This window comes from Myodes glareolus, chromosome 7 (assembly GCF_982192425.1).
Source record: "Myodes glareolus chromosome 7, mMyoGla1.1, whole genome shotgun sequence".
NCBI classification, from domain to species: domain Eukaryota; kingdom Metazoa; phylum Chordata; class Mammalia; order Rodentia; family Cricetidae; genus Myodes; species Myodes glareolus.
Genome location: NC_142032.1, coordinates 32,210,381 through 32,235,423, shown reverse-complemented (window position 1 = coordinate 32,235,423; position 25,043 = coordinate 32,210,381). Strand labels below are relative to the sequence as shown.

The window sequence follows — 25,043 nt, the reverse complement described above, 5'->3', positions numbered from 1 at the left end:
AGAAGCACAGCTCCTTTAAGAGAAGTCTTTCTGACTCAGTGTTAGCAGCAAAAAATTGTATGGCTTCTTTAAGATCCAGTTACCTGGTTTGTGCTGGCAGAATGAACTCTGACTCTTTCTGGAGGTCTGTGAGCAACGTGTTACAAATTGCTTAATGGTGATGTAGACCCGCTACTTCCCTGGAGCTGGGGTGTTGTGCTTGACTTGCAGATGTGGTGAACATACCCTCTGCCATGTTGAACATGCAGAACAAACAGGCAGGGTCAGAGTTAGGTCTAGCCATGCCCGTTTAGCATTTAAAAAAAAAAAGCACTCCTGGTCAGAAGATGATTACAGATATGCAATAAAGCAGATTCAGATGAAAAAGCCCTCTAAATGGGTCACAGTGTTAGATAAATGTATGTAGGCTTAAGAAAGAGAAGAAAAATAGTAAGACAGTTATAGAAAGAAATAGGTGTAAAAAATGAACCAAAGTCTTTAAAGAGACAGTAAAAGTAATATAAAAGAGTACAATCATAGATTAAAGGAGTAAAGAAAAATAAGCCATGTAAAGAAGGAATATACACAGAGAGTCTGGATTATGTATATTATTGTGCTTTCTTTAAATTTTTGACTGCAGAGAGATATTTAATTCTGGAAGCTGCTAAGTTAAAGCAACATAAAGTTATCTTGACTTCAAAATTTGGGTCTCAGGATATGTTGCTTTGGAAAAGAGGTTCTACTTCTGTTTCCACAGAAAGTGAGAACCTGTGGAATCCTTCCAGGCTAATGTGGTTTGATGGAACTAGACTCCATGAAACCTGAAAATACTTTACCCAACAAGCATAAGAAAGCAGTTAGGAGAAAACAATGATCAAATTCCCAAAATAATTTTTATAAATGTATGTTTTCATTTAAAGGGGATATGATATAGAGATGAATACTTTACTTTGGTGTGGACTTTGGTGAAGAGCAGGGTAGGTTCTCCCCAGAGCAGCATCCGGTCGGGGCAGAGCCCGCTCTTATCCTCATGTCCTCAGTGGTAACATGAGCCGTGGACATCAACACGGACATGACCCTTGGCAGCAACCCAGATCCAGATAATACCATGGCCCAGGATGGCCGTGCAGGTCACTCAGATCTGTACGGTGGTGGCAGGCAGCATGACCTTCAGACAATAACGGGGCCCTAGGTGCCCCCAGACTCCAGATGTCCACATGGCCCTTAGCGGCAACATGGGCCATGGATATCAACACAATCCCCAACTGAAGTTAAAGGACAGCCAAAGCTACACAAAGAAATCCTGTCTCAAAAACCCTGAGCCCCCCTAATAGTCTGGGGTTTTTTAAATTATTATTTTCCTATTTCACGTATTGCAAAAGCAAAAAAAAAAATAGCCCCTTCCTGGGAATGCCCCATTTTCTGTGATCTTTAGAGAGATGGTTTTCAAGACTTTCTTGGGACCTCATTATGTCTGAACTCGGAGGCTTTTAAAGTTCTGTTTTGGCAAGAACACAGCTAGTTAAAGAGGATGAGTGAGCATGACAGCATAGAAGTTCAGAGAGTCACTGCAAATTAGCTCTCCAGACTAACTTCTGATGAGGAGGAAGGAAGATATTTAAAAACACACAAACACAAAAGGAAAAGAAAAGAAAACTCTAAAATGGAAGGATAAAATAAAATAAAAGTTTGAGTGAGTAGAAAGGTTCTTGCTTGTAGAAAAAGACTCAAGAAAGAATTTCCTTCAAGTATGAGCCACATTTAATCTTTGCCAGGAGGCCGGGACACAGAGACCAGGGAGGAACCGTTGAGATCAGCCCTCTAGGAGCTCCAGCGGCTCCAAGGGAAGGAACCTCTCCAAAACTGCAAGCCGTGACACTTTAGACAAAGCACAGAAGGATCTAAATTTAAAGCATCTTGTGGTCAATTGACAAATATGATAAATTTATATTCAATCCTGAAGGGAGAAACTAATTATAGCCAGCAGTTACAATGTGTTTCTTATGAGTTGCAAGCCCTCTATTTATGATCCACAAGAGCCCCATGAAACCATTCCCACGTTCTGTGCAGGGAAACGAAGGGACAGATGACTAACCCACAGAGTCACACAGTGTGCAGGTAGGGGAGGTGAGCATCGGAGTCTACCTTTGATCATCATGTTATTTCACTGAATGGGAGCTAGACTGACTAGGGGCTGATTTTAAGTGGGGATAAGGAGGCTCCATCATCATAAGGCAACTATTGAGACACTGGGTTTGGTATAGTAAGAGCACATTTCTCTAAGCCAAAACATCTGGTTTCAAATCGCCGCTTGGCTGCTTAACGGTCCCACGGCTTCGGGTTAGTTCATTTTCTCTGTCTCACTTTGCTCATCGGTGGAAGAAGGCTAATGACAGCGCTGGCTTCAGATAATGCTGTCAGGACCAAGCACGAAAGATTCAAATATGCAGAAAACAGTCACTTTTCGTAAAGGGACTTACGTCAAAGGCAGGGTTGTTCTCCTGAATTCTAGAAAAACTCCCATAGGAAAATACAAAGCTCACCTCGACGTCTATGTCCACCCTTCATGAGAACTAGCCCAAATTCGTTTAAGAGCAAACAGAAACAATTCCCCTTCAAATCAGTGGTGTGATGTTCATGGTATAAGGAGGAAATGTAAGGAGGAAAAGGGCGCCTAGGGAGGGTGTGCTGGTCTGAAATTCCAGCCCGTAAGAGGCTGAGCCAGAGGGTTTGTGACTTTGAGACCAGCATGGCGTCTCTAAACAAAAGTACAGCAACTAGAGCTGCTCTCTTCAATCCAGAGACCCTTTGACGTTCATTTTCTCCTGATGTCAAGGGGACTGGTGTTAGGCTCTGTAAAAGCCAGACAGCATTAACTAGAAGTGCCAGTTAGCCATTTCCCAGGACAGTCAAGCATGCATGCATCCAGTAACTTTAAAAACCGTGAAATGTTCAGAACCACGGTGCCCTGCAGCAAAGCCCTGCTTGTCCTGTTGTACCTGTGATTCTGCCATTGATAATGATGGTTGACTCAAGCGCACGCTGCAGGGCTAAGCACTTAGTAAACACTTGGCACTTATTGTCTCATTGACTCATAGCAACCCAGTGAGGTGGGAAAAGCCAATGTAGGTAAGAGGTTTCAAATGACTTGCCCAGTTTATAAAACCAATGGAGGTCAGAACCAGAGGCAATACAAACAAGCCCCCATACCTAGTCCCTGATATCAGTTCTCCAGTTGGCAAGAGATAACTAGCTAGAATGTTAAAGCTGAAAAGAGCCTCATGAAGCCTGCAAGCTAGTTTCCCAAAGTCTGGTCCATACAGCCTGTCTGGGTATAGAGATAACCACTGAAGATTGCAATGTTTCCAAGGTGTGGTGGCAAATGCCTGTAATAGCAGTACATTTGTCATTGGGAGGTGGAGTCAAAAGGATCTAGAATTCAAGGTCAGTCTCCCCTACATAAGAGGTCCAGGCTAACCTAAGTTATAGGGAACTCCTCCCCTTCCCAAGGTTATTATGAGCATGATTTTGTGCCAGTTCATAGTGGGAAAATATAGCTAATACATTAAAATGGGACATCACAGTAACAATGTGTTAATATGAAAACAGAACACAAGGACAGCAAAAAATAGCTCTTAAATCACTAAAAAGCTCAAGAAACACAAACCTCTTCCAACGTTCTTTTATGACAGCTGCATGTGGTCACATTCTCTATGACATGCCGGTTGATTTCCTAAACCTCACCCACATTACCTTCATCTAAAACAAAGGATCTGCAAACTCTTAATAATGAAGGCAGCTCTTTCTACCTACAGGGAAAAGCAAAAAATGGAAAAGGTTACCTGCTCACTTTTCTGGATTCTTTCTGTGCTCACAAGAATTTGGCTGAAATCAGTCTCTAGAAGGCCCCTGCCAGCTGGACTCTTCTTTGTTAACTTTGGAGTGATATACCCGGAACAGTGTTTGAGTCATGGCTCCTGTAGGATCTGCTCAGGTCCCAAGCCACAGACAATTGTTCTGAAGAACAAGAATGTGATTTGCCAGTCAAAATAGACCGATTGCAAAGGCAGAATTTAAAAACACTTTTTTTCCATGTGAATGACTGAGAAAGAAATGATATATTGTCTATGAGTAAGGTAATTGGTTTCTTCCGTGCTTGAAAATAGTTAACTTCTGCAAACCCCAGCATGCACCATAGTCATATTCCAAGATGGTCATGCAGTCTCAAATTTGTGAAGAGAAATGTCCAGGCAGACTCTTGGCATTCCCCCAAACCTTAACTCCCGCAGAAAGTCTCCTATTTCCTAGGCATATCCTCATGTCAAAGATACTAACTACTTTCACCTCTGTCTATTTGAATCTGAAAAAAAAGTGTGTCTAGGAGCTGAGCTGCAGAGCTGGCTCAACAGTTCATAGCACTTGATGTCCTCCCAGCAGACGGGAGTTCAATTCCCAGTACATACATGGCAGCCATAACTGTCTGTAACTCCATTCTTAGAGGATCTGATACCCTTGCCTGGTTTCTGTGTGCACTGAACACACATGGTGCACAGACATGCATGCAGAATTCTGTGAACATAAAATAATTAAATTTTTAAAAATGTGTATCTACCCCACCGTCCATATATCATGCTCCTGTGACTGGGGTTAACAAAGGCAAAGCAAGACGCCAATGCCAGGTGTTATCTGGCAACACTCTCTGGCAACTCTGACTTTACAAGTTTTCTCATGCAATCATAGAAGAAAACTTTCCCAACCTAAAGAAAGATATGCAGATGAAGATACAAGAAGCTTACAGAACACCAAATAGACTGGATCAAAGGAAAAAGTTCCCTTGCCACATAATAATCAAAACACTAAACATACAGAATAAAGAAAGAATATTAAGAGCAGCAAAGGAAAAAAGGTCAAGTAACACATAAAGGCAGACCTATCCGAATTACACCTGACTTCTCAATAGAAACAATGAAAGCCAGAAGGTTGTAGTCTTGCGTAATGCAGACATTAAGAGACCATAGATGCCAGCCCAGACTACTATACCCAGCAAAACGTTCAGTAACCATAGACGGACAAAATAAGATATTCCATGACAGAACCAGATTTAACCAATACCTAGCCATAAACTCAGCCCTACACTAAGTACTAGAAGGAAAACTCCAACGCAAGGAAGTTAACTACATCCACAAAAACACAGAATAGATGATCTCACAGCAGCAAATCCCAAAGAAGGGAAAAATACACAAAATAACATCACCAACAATGAGAACTAAAATAACAGGAGCTAGCAATCATTGGTCATTAATATATTTTAATATAAATGGACTCAACTCACCTATGAAAAACACAGGTTAACAGACTGGATACAAAAACAGAACCTATCCTTCTGCTACATACAAAGAACATACCTCAACCTCAAAGACAGACACTGCATCATAGCAAAGAATTGGGAAAAATTTTTCCAGTTAAATGGACCTAAGAAACAAGCTGGTGTAACTATCCTAATATCTAACAAAGTAGACTTCAAACTAAAATCAATCAAAAGAGACAAAGAAGGACATTTCATATTAGCCACAGGAAAAATTCATCAAAAGGAAATCTCAATACTAAACATCTATACTCCAAATACAAGGGCACCCTCATATGTAAAAGAAACACTACTAAAGCTTAAATCACACATTAAACCCCACACACTAATAGTGAGAGACTTCAACACTCAACTCTCACCACTGGACAGGTCTATCAGACAGAAATTTAAATGAGAAATAAGGGAGCTAACAGATGTTATGACACAAATGGACTTAACAGACATCTATAGATCATTCCATTCAAATATAAAAGAATATACCTTCTCAGCACCTCATAGAACCTTCTCAAAAAATGACCACATACTAGGTAACAAAGCAAACATTCACAGATACAAAATTGAAATAACCCCATGTATCTTATCAGATCATCATGGTTTAAAACTAAAATTCAACAACAACACTAATTTCAGAAAGTTCACAAATTCATGGAAATTGAACAATGCTTACTTGAATCATCAATGGGTCAAGGAAGAAATAAAGGAAGAAATCAAAGGCTTCCTAAAATTCAGTGAAAATGACCACACTACATGCCCAAATTTATGGGACACAATGAAAGCAGTGTTAAGAGGAAAATTCATAGCACTAAGTGCCTACATTAAAAAAAAAACTGGAAAAATTCCATACTAGTGAGTTAATAGAACACCTGAAAACTCTAGAACAAAAAGAAGCAAACTCACCCAGGAGGACTAGATGGCAGGAAATAATCAAATTGAGAGCTGAAATCAACCAAACATAAACAAAGAAAACAATACAAAGAATCAATGAGACAAAGAGTTGGTTCTTTGAGAATATCAACAAAATAGACAAACAACTTTCTAAACTAACCAAAAGGCAAAGAGAGAATATCCAAATTAACAAAATCAGAAATGAAAAGGGGGACATAACAACAGACACAGAGGAAATTCAGAGAATCATTAGGTCATATTTTGAAAACCAGTACTCCTCAAAATTGGAAAACTTGAAGGAAATGGACAATTTTTTGGACAAATAACTTACCAAAATTAAATCAAGGCCAGATAAACAAATTAATTAGATTTTTAATTGCTAGAGAAATAGAAAGAGACATCAAAAGTCTCCCAACCAAAAAAAGTCAAGGGTCAGATGATTTCAGCACAGAATTCTACAAGATTTTCAAAAAAGAACTAATACCAACACTACTCAAATTGTTCCACACAATAGAAACAGAAGGAACACTGTCAAACTCTTTTTATGAGTCTACAATTACCCTGATGCCAAAACCACATGAAAACATTAGTAAGAAAGAGAATTACAGACCAATCTCACTCATGAACATTGATACAAAAATACTCAATAAAATATTGGCAAACCAAGTTCAAGAACACATCAAAAAAATCATCCACCATGATCAAGTTGGCTTTATCCCAGAGATGGAGGGATTGTGCAACATACAAAAATCTCTTAACGTAATCCACCGTATAGACAAACTAAAAATAAAAACACATGGTTATCTCATGAGATAATGAAAAAGCCTTTGACAAAATGCAACATCCCTTCAGGATAAAGGTATTGGAGACAGCAGAGATACAAGGAACATACCTAAACATAATTAAGGCAATATACATCAAGCCAACAGCCAATATCAAATTAAATGGAGAGAAACTCAAAGTGATCCCACCAAATTCTGGAACAAGATCTGGTTGTCTGCTTTCCACATCTATTCAATATAGTTCTTGAGGTCCTAGCTAGAGCAATAAGACAGCAAAAGGAGATCAAGGGGATTCAAATCAAAAAAGTCAAACTCTCACTATTTGCTGATGAAATGATAGTTTACATAAGCGACCCCTAAAAATTTTACCAAGGACCATCTACAACTCATAAACATTTTTGTAATGTAGCAGGATACAAGATTAACTTGAAAAAGTCAGTAGCCCTCCTGTACACAGATGATAAATGGGCTGAGAAAGAAATTAGAGAAACATCTCTCTTCACAATAGCCACAAATAACATAAAATATCTTGGAGTAACTCCAACCAAACAAATGGAAGACCTGTATGATAAGAACTTTAAATCTTTGAAGAAAGAAAATAAAGAAGACACCAGAAAATGAAAATATCTCCCATGCTCTTGGGTAGCTAGAACTAACATAGTAAAAATGGCAATCTCACCAAAAGTAATCTACAGATTCAATGCAATGCCCATCAAAATCCCAGTAAAATTCTTCACAGACCTTGAAAGAACTAAACTTCATATGAAAAACAAAAAACTCAGGATAGTACAAGCAATCCTGTACAATAAAGAAACTTCTGGAGGCATCACAATCCCTGACTTCAAACTCTACTACAGAGCTACAGTGCTGAAAACAGCTTGGCACTGGCATTAAAACAGACAGGAGGACCAATGGAACCGAACTGAAGACCCAAATATCAATACACATACCTACAAACACCTGATTTTTGACAAAGAAGCAAAAATACATAAAATGGAAAAAAGAAAGAATATTTAACAAATGGTGCTGGCATAACTGGTTATCAACATGTAGAAGAATGAAAATAGATTGATATCTAAAGCCTTATAGAAAACTCAAGTCCAAATAAATCAAATACCTCAACATAAAACCAACCACATTGAATGAAGCTCATAAAAGAAAAGGAGGAAGTACACTTGAACACCTTGGCACAGGAGACCACTTCTTAAATATACCCCCAGCATCACAGATATTGAAAGAAATAATTAACAAATGGGACCTCCTGAACTGGAGAAGCTTCTGTAAAGCAAAGAACATGGTCAACAAGTCAAAACAGCAGCCTACATAATGTAAAAGATCTTCACCAACCCCACATTAGACAGAGGGCTGATCTCTAAAATAAACAAAAAACTCAAGAAATTGGTCATCAAAAGAACAAATAATCCAATTTAAAAATTGGAGTACAGACCTAAACAGAACTCTCAGCAGAAGAATCTAAAATGTCTGAAAGACATTTAAAGAAATATTCAACATCCTTAGCTATCAAAGAAATGCAAATCAAAACAACTCTGAGATTCCATCTTACACCTGTAAGAATAGCCAAGATCAAGAACACTGATGACAACTTATGCTGGAGAGGTTGTGGGGGGAAAGGAAACACTTCTGCATTGCTGGTAGGAATGCAAGCTGGTACAACCTTTGGATCTCAGTGTGGCAATTTCTCAGAAAATTAGGAAACAATCTTCCTCAAGACCCAGTAATACCACTTTTAGGTATATACCCAAAGGATGCTCAATCATACCACAAGGACATGTGCTCACCTATGTTCATAGCAGCATTTTTTGTCATAGCCAGAACCTGGAAACAACCTAAATGCCCCTCGACTGAAGAATGGATAAGGAAAATGTGGTGCATTTACACAATGGAGTACTACACAGCAGAAAAAATAACGACATCTTGAAATTTGCGGGCAAATGGATGGATCTAGAAAACATCATATTGAGTGAGGTAACCCAGACCCAGAAAGACAAATATCATATGTACTCATTTCATAAGTGGCTTTTAGACATAAGGCAAAAAAAGCAGCCTACAATTCATAATCCCAGAGAACCTAGACAACAAAGAGGAGAGAGATACATACATGGTTCTAATGTAGATGAGAAGAAGAAAAAGACAAGAACTCCTGATTAAATTGGAATCATGGGGACCATGGGAGAGGGTAGGAGGGGAGGGGAAGTGAGAGGAAAGGAGAAGAGCAGAGAAAAATATATAGTCCAATAAAAACACTTTTTAAAAAAGATAATACAGAAATAAAAAAGGAAAGAAGTCCAGAGGCAAAAGGTAATTGGGATAATTTAAGAAAAGCTGACAAGAAAGAAGCCAAGCTAAGGTCAGCTATTCATAACTAAGAATAAGCCTCCGTGTATGATTTATTTGGGAGCTGGATAGTGCCCACCACCCACAAAGCTAAAGAATAAAAAGAGTAAAACAACAAAAAAACCAAAACAAACAAACAAACAACAACAAAAAACAAAACCCAGGTGTGATTTGGTAGACAGATTTGATTAAAACCAAAAGATTTTTCTGAATGAAAAACAAAGGTAGGGCCTAAGAAGGTGAAAACCTACAGTAATGGGTGCAGGCAAGTGTTCAGAACCATGGGTCCATAGCCAACTGGTCACTGACAGTCTCCAGGCACAAGCTAGGCAACTTGTGGTTGTAGCTGTAGGCACTTCTGAGAATCAAAATGGTAGAGGGTTAATTTTCTACCTAACTTGGTTAGTGGTCAGTCTAATTGAAACCCATCAGAAAATATGTTATTACCAAAGTGATGTCATGATTTCCCAAATCAGGGAGCTGGTCTGTGCCTTGCTGGATTTGCCTTTCCTCTCCTAGGGCACTAATCCTTGGCTTCGAGGCCCAGTTTTTCTGCCAGAGGAGCTGCAAAGAGAAAATATTCATTATCAAGGGAAGAAAATCAGGTGGGATTTCTACATCCTCTGTGGAGGTAAGGTTTTTGTCACTAACTGGAACAAGAAGAGCAGAGTGATTGGGAAAAATACTACGCCCACATTCCCAACAAATGGCTGTTTGGAAGTCTCACCCAGGAAAAGACTTTCTGCCCAGGATCCTCTTTGTGGACTAGAGGCTGCAGCTGGCTGTTTTGTTACAGAGGTGTCTCACATCCGCTGCTTGCTTACTGTCTTAGACTTTTCCTCCTGCTTGCTGTATACTTAATAAACTCAAATAAATTCTAAACAAACAAAAGCAAACAAAATGACGGCCGTAGATCGTTCTCCATAGCGAACACAGAAGATGGTAAGAAATCGTCATCAGATTCGATAATTCAAAGTTCATTGAAACTCTGTTCACATTCAAATGGAGCTTGAACTCCTCATTAGGGATCCTCTCCAGAAGTTCCAAGTTAAATCAACACACGGATCAACATGTGTACACAAAACCTGCTCTTTTTCCTTTTCCGGCTGCTATGACAAATTCCCTGACAAAGGCACCTTGCGGGAGGAGGGCTTTATTTGGACTCATGGTACAAGAGATTTAGTACACTAGACAGTGTTTATGGCTTTGGTGGATGGCTGGGGCTTCTCACATCCCAGTGTCAGAGAAGCAGCTGAGCGTGGGACCTGGAGGAGGGCTGGGATATAGGCCTCAAGGCCAGCTTGTGGCTCACTCCTGGCGGCGTGCATCCCTGAGTCCCCAGAGTTCCACAGCTTCCCAAACAGCACCACTGGTAGGTTAACAAGTGTTCAGACACATGAGCCAATGGGGGTATGCCATATTCAAACTGTAATGTCTGCTCTGGGGCTAAGAACTGTTCAAGGGGGAAGTGGTTCCTAGGCAATATGTCCATGGCGCCACACCAAGCTCTAGGCAACCAGCTAGGGAAGGAAGATGACCCTGACCCATCAAGGGAGAGTGAATGTCTTTATCCTAGAGGAATAGAAAATGGACCCAAGTGGAGGGAGGAAAGATAACCAAACAGCTGAGCGGGTCTACGGGGTTATCTGGTTTTGTTGGTTCCTATCTTTTGTGGTTGTTGTTGGTTTGTTTCTGCCCAGGAACTATTTTTCTATCTTTAAGTGACAGAATTCCTGCATCGGTTTGAAAAACTTGCCTCTTCTAGTGAAGGAGCTGCTCTCTCAAAGGCTGACCAGTTTAGTTCTCTTCCTCTGGATCTCTCAAAATCCAAAGAAGGAAAACTGGTTATGGTGGCTTCCGTTGCACAGAAGTGCTTTGCCGTCTCAGCTCCTTCGTGCCTCAGCTCTCGGATCCGGCTGCTTCATAAACTGGTTTCTATAGGTTTCCCGTAAGAGTGAGTCATCCAGTGTCTTCCCAGTATCCCCTTCCTCCTGCAGTGGGAGAAAACCCCGAGCCACTCAGCCCCGGAACACTGAATTGCCTCACAGTTTGCACAAAAAAAGAGGTTTGTAAAAACCAAGAGGGTGACAAGACTCAACCCTATGAGGCTGCTTCCTGGGGGGCAGGGTGTGAAAGGCCTGCCAGCTTCTTTCCTAGGCTGCCTTGTAGCTGCAGCTAGGTTTTGTCAAAGGCTGCTCCTGGGAAAGACTAGAAGAATGGGAGAAGCGGGGAGCTGTGCGTAAAAACTGGGGCGAAGAGTTCATGGAGAGGAATGCCAACTGCTTACAGCTCCCCTGAGCGTGCAAACTCCAGCTTAGACGCTAGCAGCTGCACTGTTACATGGCAGCAGCAACCACAGAAAGGCAAGCAGACAGTCCTATGTTGAAAGCCAGCTCCAGTATCTACTTACACGGTTATCTCTGGCAAGAAATTTAGCTAAGCCTCAGTTTCCCTCACAGGGCCATTGTGTAGATGAAGTGTCATAAAGTTGTGCACACCATGATATGGAAAGTGCCTGGCGTTCAGTGAATGTTCTAGGCATTTTAGCTTTCTGTATTACCCTCATTTGGTACTCGCCAGAGCATAGTTTGGATTTATGAACACTGATTCCGGAGATTTCATGTCAGCAAATCTTATCCTATGAACTAAGATGCAATAAAACAACAACAGCGGAAACCTAGGCCACAGTAGGAGTGGATTCTCTGAGAAAGTCAACTACAGGGTAAATTAAGACGTGTATTTGGTAGGAAATGCTGAATGAAGTTTCTAGAAAGTCTATTTCTCAGAAGAGAAATGTGATGATGCTGAGACAAAATCTTCACTTTGGGAAAACCTAATTCAGATGTGAGGAGTCACACGCAGAAAAAAAAGTATGGCCATGTGTAAGATGGAAAATATATACATGTTTGGAAGAAAGACGCTCACGGGAGCTCTTTACCACAACCATGGCCTTAGCCAGGAAGCTAGAGTGGGTTTTTTATGTATTTGGGCAGAAACTTCATATTCCCTAAGGCTTTGTATGAGTTGTAACAGATGTTAGGAGAGAAAACACACACAATCACATCTCCTTTCAGAGCACAGACACTAGAAAGAGGCGTTTGGAGTCCAAAGGAAATAAACAGAAATGGGAGAGAGGCCTGCTTAACGTCATTGTGCAAAAAGCTGCTGTTTCTAGGTTTGTTGACCACACAGTACCAGTCAGGGGTGATGCTTTAAGGCCCTCACCTCTGGCCAAATGAGAATACACAAGGCTCTGTGTATCCTAAGTCACAGGCATCTGCAAGGGTTCCTGTACTTGGGAGGGAGCTCTCCGCCGAAGGTTCCAGCTCTTGTCTTCCGGGCTGGGCTGGGCTGGGGCGGCTTCTCATGCCTCTAAGAGGAGTCCCAGGAAAGAGGCAGGTCAGCGTGAACCCTTGACTCTGTCTAGTGAGGGAACCCCTAAGGAGAGCGCACCACCCTTTGATTACAGCCACTTATATTTCAATGTAGTAATCAATATAAGGGTACTTGATTTCACATCTTTCCTTCAATATATTTTCATTGTAATTTGAATTATTGTAACAACTAATTATCAAAAAAGACCCCACTTTTGACAAATGTGCATAAAATGAAGAATGTTTGCTGTTCTCTCTTGCCTAGCAAAGGGTAGACCTTGGCCTAGAAAGTCAAACATATTCTCTCTCTGCATCTCTGTCTCTCTCTGCCTCTGTCTCTCCCTCCATCTCTCCCTCCCTCTCAGGATCTTGTTATGCAGCTAACACTGGCTTTGAACTGACAGTCTACTGCCTCTGCTATCTGAATACTCCAGGCAGGGGCCACAGCTCCTGACTTGAAAGTAAGTCTCTGGATAGCCAGGCCAATACTCCTCCCCTTTCTCCAAAGAAAATAACAGCGAGAATAAAAAGTGTGAAAACGCAGGGTTCTACACAGATCTGAGAAGCGGTCTCTGTTCTTTCTTAAAAGTAAGATGTAGTAAGTGCTCTAAGTGTCCTCAAGCATAGCAAAAGAATTTAAAGCAAATGTTTTCATCTTAGACAAATGGCCATGAAATATTATCATGAAAATACTTGTTTGGGGATAACATGAAAACTAAGCGTGGTAGTTAAGAGAATGAATGCGTAGACACAGCCCTGCCATTTTATGTGAGAAATCGGCCTTTGATAGTGGTTGCGACAATTGTCCCGATCACTAGTGAAAATCGAACAGTTTCACTGAAATATAATTTATGTGCACATGATTTGTCCATGTAAAAACATACAGGTCAATATTTTAAAACATGTTCAGTTGTACAGCCATCACCACCATCAGTCTTATGTTTTCATGATCTCAAGTGAAATTCCACACCATGTCCTGTCACTCCTGTTCCTTCCTTATCCCAGCCCAGACCGTGATCACCACTCATCTGTCTCTGCAGGCCTAAGGCTTTGCAGATTCTGGGTCTTTCATATAAGTGGAATTAGATGACACACCATACATAGCCTTCACTTAACATGTTTTCTGGGTTATTCGTGCTATAATACATACCAGAACTTTATTTCTTTATATTGTCAAATAATATTCTAGTCAATGGACTTTCACATCTTCCCTCCTGCTGTTACGAATGGTGCTCATATACATATACATATATATATATATACACATACACAAACACACATACTTTTACAAATACATATCTTTATTTTTCTCTACTGTGTACTTAGGAATGCAGTTCCAGCTCTCTATGGAAGTATAAATAAATATATCCATTATGGGTAACAGTATGGAGATTCATTGAAAAAATGGAGTCAGTCATGGTGGTGCATGCCTGTAACCCCAGCACTCGGGAGACAGAGGCAGCTTGATCACTGTAGGTTCAAGGCCAGCATGGGCAACACATCACATTCTACGGCAGTGAGGGTCATATAATGAGAGTCTGCTTAGACACAAATGTTTCCATGGAAGCTGAGGACCCGAGGTAGGAACCATATCTGATTCTGGGTTAGACCAGAGGCACATGGGAAGTCCCACGACTGCAGCAAATCCAAAGATTCTCACTTTCCACACCCTTTCTAACACCTATTACTACAGCTTCTCTGGTTTTAAGAAAAATATCCTAGTTTGCATTAGGTGGTTTTGATTCACAGTTCCTGATGGATGGTGATGCTGAATCCTTATGTATTTAGTGACCATTTCTATGTTTTCCTTGCGAAATTGTCGTGTGTGTGTGTGTGTGTGTGTGTGTGTGTGTGTGTGTGTGTGTGTGTGTAGCTGAAGCTCACAATCAGCTGCCTTCCTCTGTATTTCTGTACCTTACCTCCTGAGAAACTGTCTCTCAGTGTATGTAGAAATCACTATTTGGGCTCCATTGGCTGACCAACAAGTTCTGGGATTCCCTGCCTCTGCCTCCCACTGCTAGGGTTACAGTATTTGTCACCACACCCAACTTTCCACCGGTACTTGAGGTCTGAACACTTGCTTGTGTACTAGGTCTTTTACCCTTGGATCAACTCCTCAGTTTCAGGAAACTGTATTTTATGGAGTATATTTTGCTGGACATAAATTTCTTGCTTACCAATTTGCTTACTTTTCATACTTTCCAGAATGCTCTCCAGTTGCCTTCTGGGGGCTACTGTTTCTGATCTTAAAACTATTGGTCGCCCACTACATGTGAACGGGTTTTCTCTTATGCTTTCCAACATTCGCTCTTTGCCTTGGCTTTTGAAAGTTTTTGCTGATGTATTGTGTGTATTTGGCATTTATCTCACTTGGACATACAGATTTTCATGAAATCTGGAGAATCTTTGACCAATAATTCTTCGAATATTCCCCTTTGCTCTTTAGACTGCTGTCACTATAATTAATATTTGTATATGTAGTGGTGCCCCATACAGCCTATGCCGCTGCCATTTTTGTTTATTATATTTTCCTTTCTGTTTTGTTCAGATAGCAAAATCTGTAACAATCTATCTTTTTGATGCTGCTTTCCTTCTGTACATTCAGATCTACTGAGTCCTTCCAGCCAGCTTCCCACTTCAGGTATTATAGTTTTCACCTCTAGAATTTCTGATTTTCATCTCTTTATTGGTCTGTTTCATAAGGCATTGCCATCAACCATTTCTTTTTTTAAAAAAAAACTTTTTTAATCATGGTTATTTTAGATTTTGAGCACATATGTTTTAAGATTTTATTTATTTTTTTATTTGTAAGACAGGGTTTCTCTGTGTAGCCCTGGCTGTCCTAGAACTCACCTTGTATATCAGGCTGGCCTCAAACTCACAGAGATCCGCCTACCTCTGCCTCCGAGTGCTGGGATTGAAAGCATGCACCACCTTTGACTGGCTATTTATTTATTTTTTAAAGCATGAATGTCCACATACAAGAAAAAGATCATGCAACAAAAGCCGCCTATGGGGAAGTCTTTATGGACCCAACATAAGAAGAATCCCAAGAAGCTATTAAAAGTATGACCAAGGAGCCAGAGAGACAGCTTAGCCGTGAAGAGCAGTTACTGTACCTACATCAGATAGTTCACAACTCCCAATAATTCCAGAGGGCCCGAGTTTCTCTTCTGGCCTCAATGGACACTTGTATCGTAAACATGCAGTACTTGTGGGGGCCAGAAGAAGGCATCAAATTCCCCGAAACTGGAGTTCCAGCTGATTGTGAGCCACCATGTGCATGCTGGGCATTGCACCTGGCTCCCCTGGAAGAGTAATAAGTGCGTTTAACTGCTGATCCCAAGGTTTATTTTTAATTTTGTGCATGCGTTTCTGTGTGTGCACATGATCATACTTGTAATAGCATCTTTGAATTCCTTTGATGTTGAGTCCAATAGACTTTCTCATAGCTCATAGGCAGCTTTCATTGCTTGCTCTTTTTTTTTTTTTTTTTTTTTTGCATGCCACATAGTTTTTATCTGCTGCTATGTTCACAATAGCTAGAAAGTAGAACTGTTTTCTGGGCTTGCCTTGTCTCATTTAGTCTCTTTCCTTTCCAGATCCAGTCATTTTCCTGAAAATTTCATTCTCTCTCCAGCCAAATGATATGCCATTGTATATATCTAGCACCGTTTCCTTGCTCATTCATCTGCTGATAGACACTGAAGTCAACTCAGTGTCCTAGCTATTGTGAACACAGGATCAGTACACATACAGATGTGCAAGTGTCTCTGTAGTAGGATAAAAGCCCATTGTGGACACGCCCAGGAGTGGTACAGCTGGGTCATATGGCAGTTCTATGTTTACCTTCTTGAGAAACCTCCAAACTGATCCCCAAAGTTGCTTGACTAGTTTATTCTCTACCAACAGTATGAGTCTCCTTTACACCATTTGCTCCTGAAACATGATTACTAAAAACTCAGAGACAGATATTGTAGTTCAACCTGAAGATCAGAAAAGCAAAGCAGTCAGCCACCAGCTCTTACCTCGACCTCAGTCTGAAAATGGTGATCCTGCCTCCAGAAAAACCTCAGAATGAGACTGCGACTAAGAGTCTCCTCTCATCTATATTCCTCTCGACTGCTGGGATTAAGGGTGGGTACCACCACCACCTGGTTTCTCTGGCAAGCTAGTGTGGCTACTGGGATTAAAGGTGTGTATCATTGCTGCCTGGTCTGTAAGACTGACCAGCGTGACTGTTTTACTTTTAATAAGTAAAGGCAAGCTTTGTTTATTAAAATACAAATGAAGTGTCGCTACATGCTGACATTTGTAATTCTGCTGATGGACTTTTCTGCTGTGGTCAGACAGAATCTTTTTTTTTTTTTTGAAAGTAAATTTTATTAAATTATAAAAGTTTCCATCTACGCCCCTCTTCCCAACACCCTTCCACTCCCCCCACTCCCTCTCCTCCTCCCTCTTCGTCCCTTAGGGCAGTCAGGGTTTCCTGCCCTGTGGGAAGTTCAAGTTCCTCCCCCCTCCCTCCAGGTCCAGGAAGGTGAGTATCCAAACAGACTGCATCCCCAAAATTCAGTATATGCAGAGGAAACAAGTCCCAGTATCATAGTCAATGGCTTTTCAGAAAGACTTCAGGCCAGCCACATTCAGAGAATCCGGCCAAATTCCGAGAATCTGGTTAGATCACGTTCTCGTTCAGTCCCAGTCCAACTGGCCTTGGTAAACTCTCATTAGACCCGTTCCCTTGTATCAGTGGGTGATAGCATCCCTCGCAGTCCTGATTTCCTTTTTCATGTTCTTCCTCCTTCTGCTCCTCATTTGGACCTTGGGGGGGCTCAGTCCAGTGCTCCAATGTGGGTCTCCGTCTGTATCACCGTCCTTCACCAGATGAAGGATCTATGGTGATAAGCAAAATATACATCAGTATGGTTATGGGCCACGGCCGGTTCAGGCACTCTCTCCTCTGTCCAGAGAACAATCTGGGGTTAAAAAAGGTGTGGAACATATACACATTAGAGTTTTACTCAGCAGTAAAAAACAATGACATCTTGAATTTTGCATGCAAATGGATGGAAATAGAAAACGCTTTACTGAGTGAGGTAAGCCAGACCCAAAAAGAGGAACATGGTATGTATTCACTCATAAGTGGATTCTAACCATAATTAAAGGTCTTTGAGTCTATTATTCGTGATCCTAGAGAAGCTAAATAAGAAGATGAACCTGATGAAGATTATTTAGCTATCCGCCAGGAGGTTGGAAATAGACAAGAGTCCCAGGTAACCTCGGGTGCATGGGGGGGTGTTTGGGAGGGTTGATGGAAGGGGAGAGGGTTAGAGAGAAGGGAGTAGGGGAGGAATGGGGAAAGCTCGGTGGCCTGGGATGGGGGGGAGGGAGGAAGGATGAATATGGGATCAGGGAAGAATATATTTCAACTAAGGGAGTCATTTTAGGGTTTACAGGAGACTTGATTATATATGGGATCCCGTGGTCAGACGGAATCTTAAAGTAGGTTTAACTTGCAACCCCCAGTGGCTAAGGATGTCTATCAGCAGATGGATGAATGAGAGAACAGTGCTACACAGTACGATGGCATATCATTTGGCTGTACAAAGAATGAAATTATGAAATTGGCAGGTAAATGACTGGAAATATACTAACTGAGGCACGGCGAGCCCACAGAGACACATTCTGCATGTTCCTCCTCATGTGAGGAGCCTGGTTCTAACTTTTTGTTTTGTGTTTAAGTTGTAGCACACGTGGGAGCCAGGAAACTAGGAAGAAGCCCTTTGAGTTTGTGTGTGGGGGTACACATTAAGGCGGGGGAGCAGTAGGTTCTAAGTAAAGCAAAAGTAGACCTGTAAAATGGTACAGGTAGAGAGGAACAAGCAGGGAGGCGCTTAGAGTTATGGGGCAAACTAGGATGTGGAAGGGAGGGCGAACCCAGAGGAGGAGTCATCTGAACAGCCATATCACGTATCAGCCTACTATCACAAAGTCCAATCAAAAATAGTAATTAGAGCCAGCCAAAATTCCAGGATAACCCCATCCGCAGGCTCCTATGGGCAGCAATAAGCAGTCTAAATGGGTTCTATAATTTTAAAATGATATTAAGTTGGAATGAGTATGGGTAGAATGGAAGAGGAAATGGGAGTATTTCACTGTCTTGAATTAAATATATATGAAGTTCTGAACAATAAAGAAAAATTTAAATGTGTAGATGATTTGGGGAATTTCTTTTTTTCCCCCCAGAAGTCGATAGGGAGACTGGTCCTTTTGTACATCTGAGATAAACCACTGCCGCAGAACAGAATGCCCTTCTGTGTTTGGGGCCGGGATGACACAGACTTCCCATCAGCAGCTCTCCTAGGTTGGGAGCTGTGTGCACTTCCAGGAAGGGAAGACGCTGATTGAGTCAATTCTGATAAAAAATGATAAGACAACTCAATGAAGGCTGGCAACGTCCACAGCATCGTCAGTTTCTTACTCACACACGTACTTCCTGGCGTGTGATATCCGGATCCTTCAGCCTCCTCCCTTAAGCTGCAACGTGAACACTGAACTTGGGGGCTGGTGGCTGATTGCTGTGGAAAAGAAATATAATTGCTCTGACTGTGAAACCATAAGTGGATTTTCCCTTTGGAAACTCAAATCTGATTCACTTAGACCAAAAGTGCTAGGCAGGTGGAAACCAGTCAACAAGTTTAAGACGCACACGCATAGCTTTCTTTTTTCAATCCCCTTCTTTTCTTTTTTCTTTTATTTTTCCACTGTAATATTTTATTGATTATTCAGGAATTTCACATCAAGCACCCCAATTACACTCACTTCCTAGTCCTCCCAAGTCTGCCCCCACCCTTGTGACTCCCCAACCCCCAAAAAAGAAAAAATATGTCCCTTTTATGTTGCTCATACACTCTCTGGACATGGTCAGACTCCCTGTGCTCAGCCCCTTAAAGAAAACTGAGTCCTCCCCCACCCCCAGCCCCAACAAGAAGCCCTCAGCTGTGGAGAGCTACACATCCTTCAACATCCTTATCACAATTTTAAGAACTCTCTTCCATGGTTTTCTGTCTAGGCTGCTACTGTTTTCATTGGGGGAGGGGAGGGGAGTAGGAGTTGTCCCAGAAGCCTGTGCGTCTGAAGTCATCAATACCACCGTAAAAGTGGCTTCTTTGCCCTTTACAGTCAGCGAGAGAAGGGATCGCGGACTTCCACACGGTTTCTGGCAACAGCACAAATCACGGATGCCCACATGGTCTCCAGTGGCAGTGAACACGAGCAACAGACCTCAGCATGGTGTCTGGGCAGTACAGACCGTGAGCATCAACAGGGCCCTCTGCTTCAGCGCAGGCCACGGACACCCTTCCGCGTGGCCTTTGGTGGAAGCACCAGCCACCGTTTATGCCCCGTTTTTAAAGGGGTTGCAAGACAACCACTGCTGCCCTGAACATCACAAATCTTTTCAATGCAAAGGCTCGCTGAGCACAGAAATTTGACTAATGTTGTTTCTGACAGCGAGACAGGACTGTATTTTCATGTCAGGTTCCGAAGTCCTTTGGAAAGGTTCTTGCTGCGTGTATCCTAGTGAATTACAGCTCTCTGACAGATGCAGTTACAAGGCAAATTTGGGTTAACGGGTGTTGTTCTGGGGAGAGTACAAAGGAGTAGGGAAGAAAGGTAACTGGTGTTTAAGGGATAATCCAGTATTGTCAATATCATGCTCCGTGGAAGAAATACTACCACAGAGTCTAGGAATTTGAATATCTTCTTGATATTACTTGGCCATTATTTAAAATGACATATTAAAAACATTACATTATCTTACAATTACGTACAATTTTGTTTTTATGTGCCAGTTAAAAACTACATCTTGCATGTCTGTAAGCTGTTTCTCATTTCAGATTCTTGAACAGAATAACTACTGGCAACAAGACCTTTCTTAGAATTTCAGGATTCTGAATCCCTAGTGCAATGAAGACATGAAAATAAACAAAACCGGGAAATTCAGAGTTTTAAAAAAACCTGTTTTACACGACTTGTGTTATTTTAAAGGATAACGTAGGTCATATATTTAGGCAATGATCTATAGATATTCCTGGCTAGGAACTGGTCATTGCAACACAATAGCAAACAAACGGAAGAAACTTAAGTGCCCATCAATGATAAATGAATAAGAAAATTGTGGTGTATAGGTTGGAGAGATGGCTCAGTGGGTAAGACCACTTGTTCCTCTTGAAAAAGATCTGGGTTCAGTTCCTAGCACCCACATGGTGGGCTAAATTGTCTATAATTCCAGTTCCAGAAAATCTGGTTCCCTCTCCTAGTCTCCACAGGCACCAGACATTCATATGGTATATATGTGTGTGTATATATATGCAAAACACTCATACACATAAAATAAAATAAATCATTGGGGCTTTTGTTTGAGAGGTTTCTTTGTGTAGGTAGCCTTGGCTATTCTGGAGCTTTCTCTGTAGACCAGGTTGGCCTTGAACTCAGAAATTCACCTGCCTCTGCCTCCCAAGTGCTGGGATTAAAGGTATGTGCCTACCACTGCCTACCTGAATTTTCTTTTAAAAAATTTATTACTATTAATTTTTTTAATTGGGCCCTGATATCACTTTGTGGAGAGCAACTTATTGTCTTGGAAGCAGCCTGAGTTGGGGGATGTCCATGGGATCCCTTTAACCAACAACTCAATTAGATATAACCCTGTCCCATTACCAGAAGCTTCATTTGGTAACAAGAGATTTCCAGTTGGAATTCTGTCTCCCAGACTCCTTAGAGACTTCATTAGGATTGCCTTCATATATTTTAGAAAGTTCCCATTGCACTAGGTTTCTTTACCACCCCTCAATTCCGTCTTCCCCCCATGTTCTCTCCCTCAATCCCCTTCTTCCTTCCATTCACCATCTGAACCTCCTGTTTTTATATATAAAATCAGCTTCATACAACATTTGCTCCTTTAAAACTGTGTTATATTCACACAGCTGAATTCTATTCAATCACCCAAAGTATGAAATCTTGTCATTTGTGACAACGCAGATTAAAACTGAAGATCGCTGTGTTGAGTGAAATAAACCAGTCTTAGAAAGACAAGCACTACATAATCACGATAGAACTCACAATGTGGAAATGACCAGAGGCCAAGGAGAGCAGTTGGAGAGAGATGGGGCAAAGCTGACTGTTGTATTACATTACCATTAGGTGGGAACAAGGAGCATAGAGTGTGATGACTCTACAGAACAGTAATTTCCTGGACAGTTCAAACGGCTAGAAAAAAGGATGTTGAAAAGTTTTCACCACTGTGAAATCCCAATCGTTTGAGAATATAGACAGGTTTAATGTGCTTTGAATACATACAATATATACATATATCAAAACATCACATTTTCTGTTACATATAATTTTCATGCACCTGATTAAAAACTAAATTATTTAAAAGATTTCTTGAATATACTTTTCACCATTTGCTGGACACACTTAGAACAATTTTCAGAGACTTTCATTAATTTTTTTTCACAACTTAAAGCTGTTTCACAGGTGTAGGCAGAGGCTGCTTGTTTGTTTTCTGGCTCCCAGACACAAAATAATCACATAGAAACTATACTAATTAAAACATTGGTTGGCCTATTAAATTAGAATTTCTATTAACTAACTCTTATAACTTTTATAATTTCTTTTATTTTTTAAAAGAAAACAAACTACCTTTTCTCATTTTATGTACCAATACAAGTTCCCACTCCCTATTCTCCTCCCTTTCCTTCCACCTACTTCCCCATCTACCCCCCATCCACTCCCCAGAGAGAGTAAAGCACATTGCTTTGGGAAAGTCCAAGACACTCCCTACTTTATCTAGGCTGAGCAAGGTATCCATGCAAAGAGAATGGGTTCCCCCAAAAAACACTACAAGCAGTAGGGATAAATCCTGGTGCCACTGCCCAGTCAAACAACTGTCACCTACATCCAGAGGGTCTGATTTGATCCTACCTTATGCTGGTTCCTTTCTTGTCTGGTCAGAGTTTGTGAGCTCCCATTAGCTCAGGTAAACTGTGTCAGTGGGTGTTCCCATCATGGTCTTGACCTCTTTGCTCATATCCTCCCTCCTCCTACTCTTCAACTGGACTTTGGGAGCTCAACCCAGTGCTCGGCTGCAGGTCTCTGTCTCTGTTTCCATTAGTTGCTGGATGAAGGTTCTATGGTGATATTTAAGATATTCATCAATCTGACTACAGGGCACCCTCTCTTCTATTGCTTAGGGTCATAGTTGGGGTCATCCTTGTGGATTCCTGGGAATTTGTCTAGTGCCAGGTTTCTTGCTAACCATATAATGGCTCCCTCAATCAGAATATCTCTTTCCTTGCTCTCATCTCTGTCCTCTCGCCATCTCATCTACCCCGTTCCCCCAATTTCTCCTCCCCTTTCCCTTCTCCCCTCCTGTTCTGCTTCCGCCCTCACTTCTCCCACCTCATCCCCATGCTCCCAATTTTGTCAGGTGATCTTGTCTATTTCCTCTACCTAGGGGGATTTATGTATGTTTTTCTTAGAGTTCACCTTGTTACTTAGCTTCTCTAAGATCATGGACTATATAGGCTTGCTATCCTTTGCTTGACAGCTAGTATCCACTTATGAGTGAGTACATGCCATGTTCATCTTTCTTGATCTGGGTTACCTCACTCAGGATTATTTTTTATAGTTCCATCCATTTGCATGCAAATTTCAAGGTATCATTGCTTTGGTTTTTTTTTTTTTTAACCACTGAGTAGTATAGTACTCCATTGTATAAATGTACCACATTTTCTTTGTCCATTCTTCAATTGAGGGGCATCTAGATTGTTTCTAGGTTCTGGCTATTACAAATGAGGCTGCTATGAACATAGTTGAACAAACATACATGTAGTATGATTGAGCATCCACTGGGTATATGCCCAAAAGTGGTATTGCTGGGTCCTGGGGTAGGTGATTTCCAATTTTCTGAGAAACCACCATACTAATCTCTATCATGGCTGTACAAGTTTATATTCCCACCAACAATGGAGGAGTGTTTTCCTTACTTCACATCCTCTCCAGCTAAGCTATCATTGATGTTTTTGATCTTAGCCATTCTGACTGGTATAAGATGGAATTTCAGAGAAGTTTTGATTTGCAATTCCCTGAAGGCTAAGGATGTTGAACATTTCCTTAAGTATCTTTTGGTTATTTGAGATTCTTCCCCATCAGGGGAAATTTCTTCTGTACCATTGGGCATCCATCTTCAGCCTACAGAACCATAGTAGCTAGCAGACTTTTCCATGAAGCAGAAAATTTCAAAGACAGGTCTATCTGTATTTGCCAGTCACTTTCTTCTGTATCCTGCAGAATATCTTGCAGACTCTTTCAGAAAGCAGGAACCCCAAAAGATCATCTCACCTTTAGGCAGGTTCAGGAGTCATTTCTCTGCAGGTCTTGCACGTCCAGTGAAGCAGTTCAGGCACGAACAGTCTCTTGACCAAATGGCTATCAAACTCCATAAAGGAGCCTCTTCAATGCCCATTTTCCTCTTGAAGTAACTGGTGCTGCCAGGAGTAGACGTGTCTCATTGTCATGAAAAGTCTTAAGTTTTTAAACATTTTAAATGCCATATTCTGAAGGTCTCTGAAAGATTTGAAGAATACCTATCTAACTGAAATACATCTCTGTACATCTAGAAAATCTAACTAACCTGATTACAAACTTGACGATTCTATCTCATCACCATCCCTGACATCTCTGGGACGAAGCTGGCTTGATCGTGGTGGATGATTTTGTTGATGTGTTCTTGGATTCGGTTTGCCATTATTTTATTGAATATTTTTGCATCCATGTTCATGAGTGAATTTGGTCTATAATTCTCTCTCTTGGTTGAGTCTTTTGTGATTTAGATATCAGGGTAACTGCAGTCTCATAAGAAGAGATTGTTTGTAATTATGTGGAACACTTTGAGGAGCACAGGTATTAGCTCTTTTTAAAGTTTTGGTAGAATTCTGCACTGAAACCATCCTGGGCCTCCATTACAGAAGTCTCATTGCAAAAATTTTAAAGACATAATAAAGCTAAATAAAATCTAGAAGGAGGGCAACAACAACATGAAGGCAGTGGTAATTTCTATTCCAAACACAGAGACTTTCTCATTTTCACGTGAAAAACTTGAGAATAGAAGTCATTGACACAAATGAGACCTATTGTCCTTGTGTTACTCTACTAGACACTTAAAAATTTTTTAAGTAAAAAGATATTCTACTCCCTTTATTTTCTGTTTAAGTGCTTTTAATAATGAGTCTATGT

General features: G+C 41.0%; 1 long non-coding RNA gene across 1 annotated transcript; it reads right to left on the bottom strand.

Moving 5' to 3' along the window:
• Nucleotides 1–3,827: 3,827 nt before the first annotated feature.
• On the bottom strand, nucleotides 3,828–9,925 carry LOC125403372 (uncharacterized). Its single transcript, XR_007232928.3, has 3 exons — nucleotides 9,814–9,925; nucleotides 9,618–9,724; nucleotides 3,828–3,996 (listed from the first exon to the last, which is right to left on the bottom strand). It is a non-coding gene; the product is annotated as an uncharacterized LOC125403372 (long non-coding RNA).
• Between the last annotated feature and the right edge of the window lie 15,118 nt (nucleotides 9,926–25,043).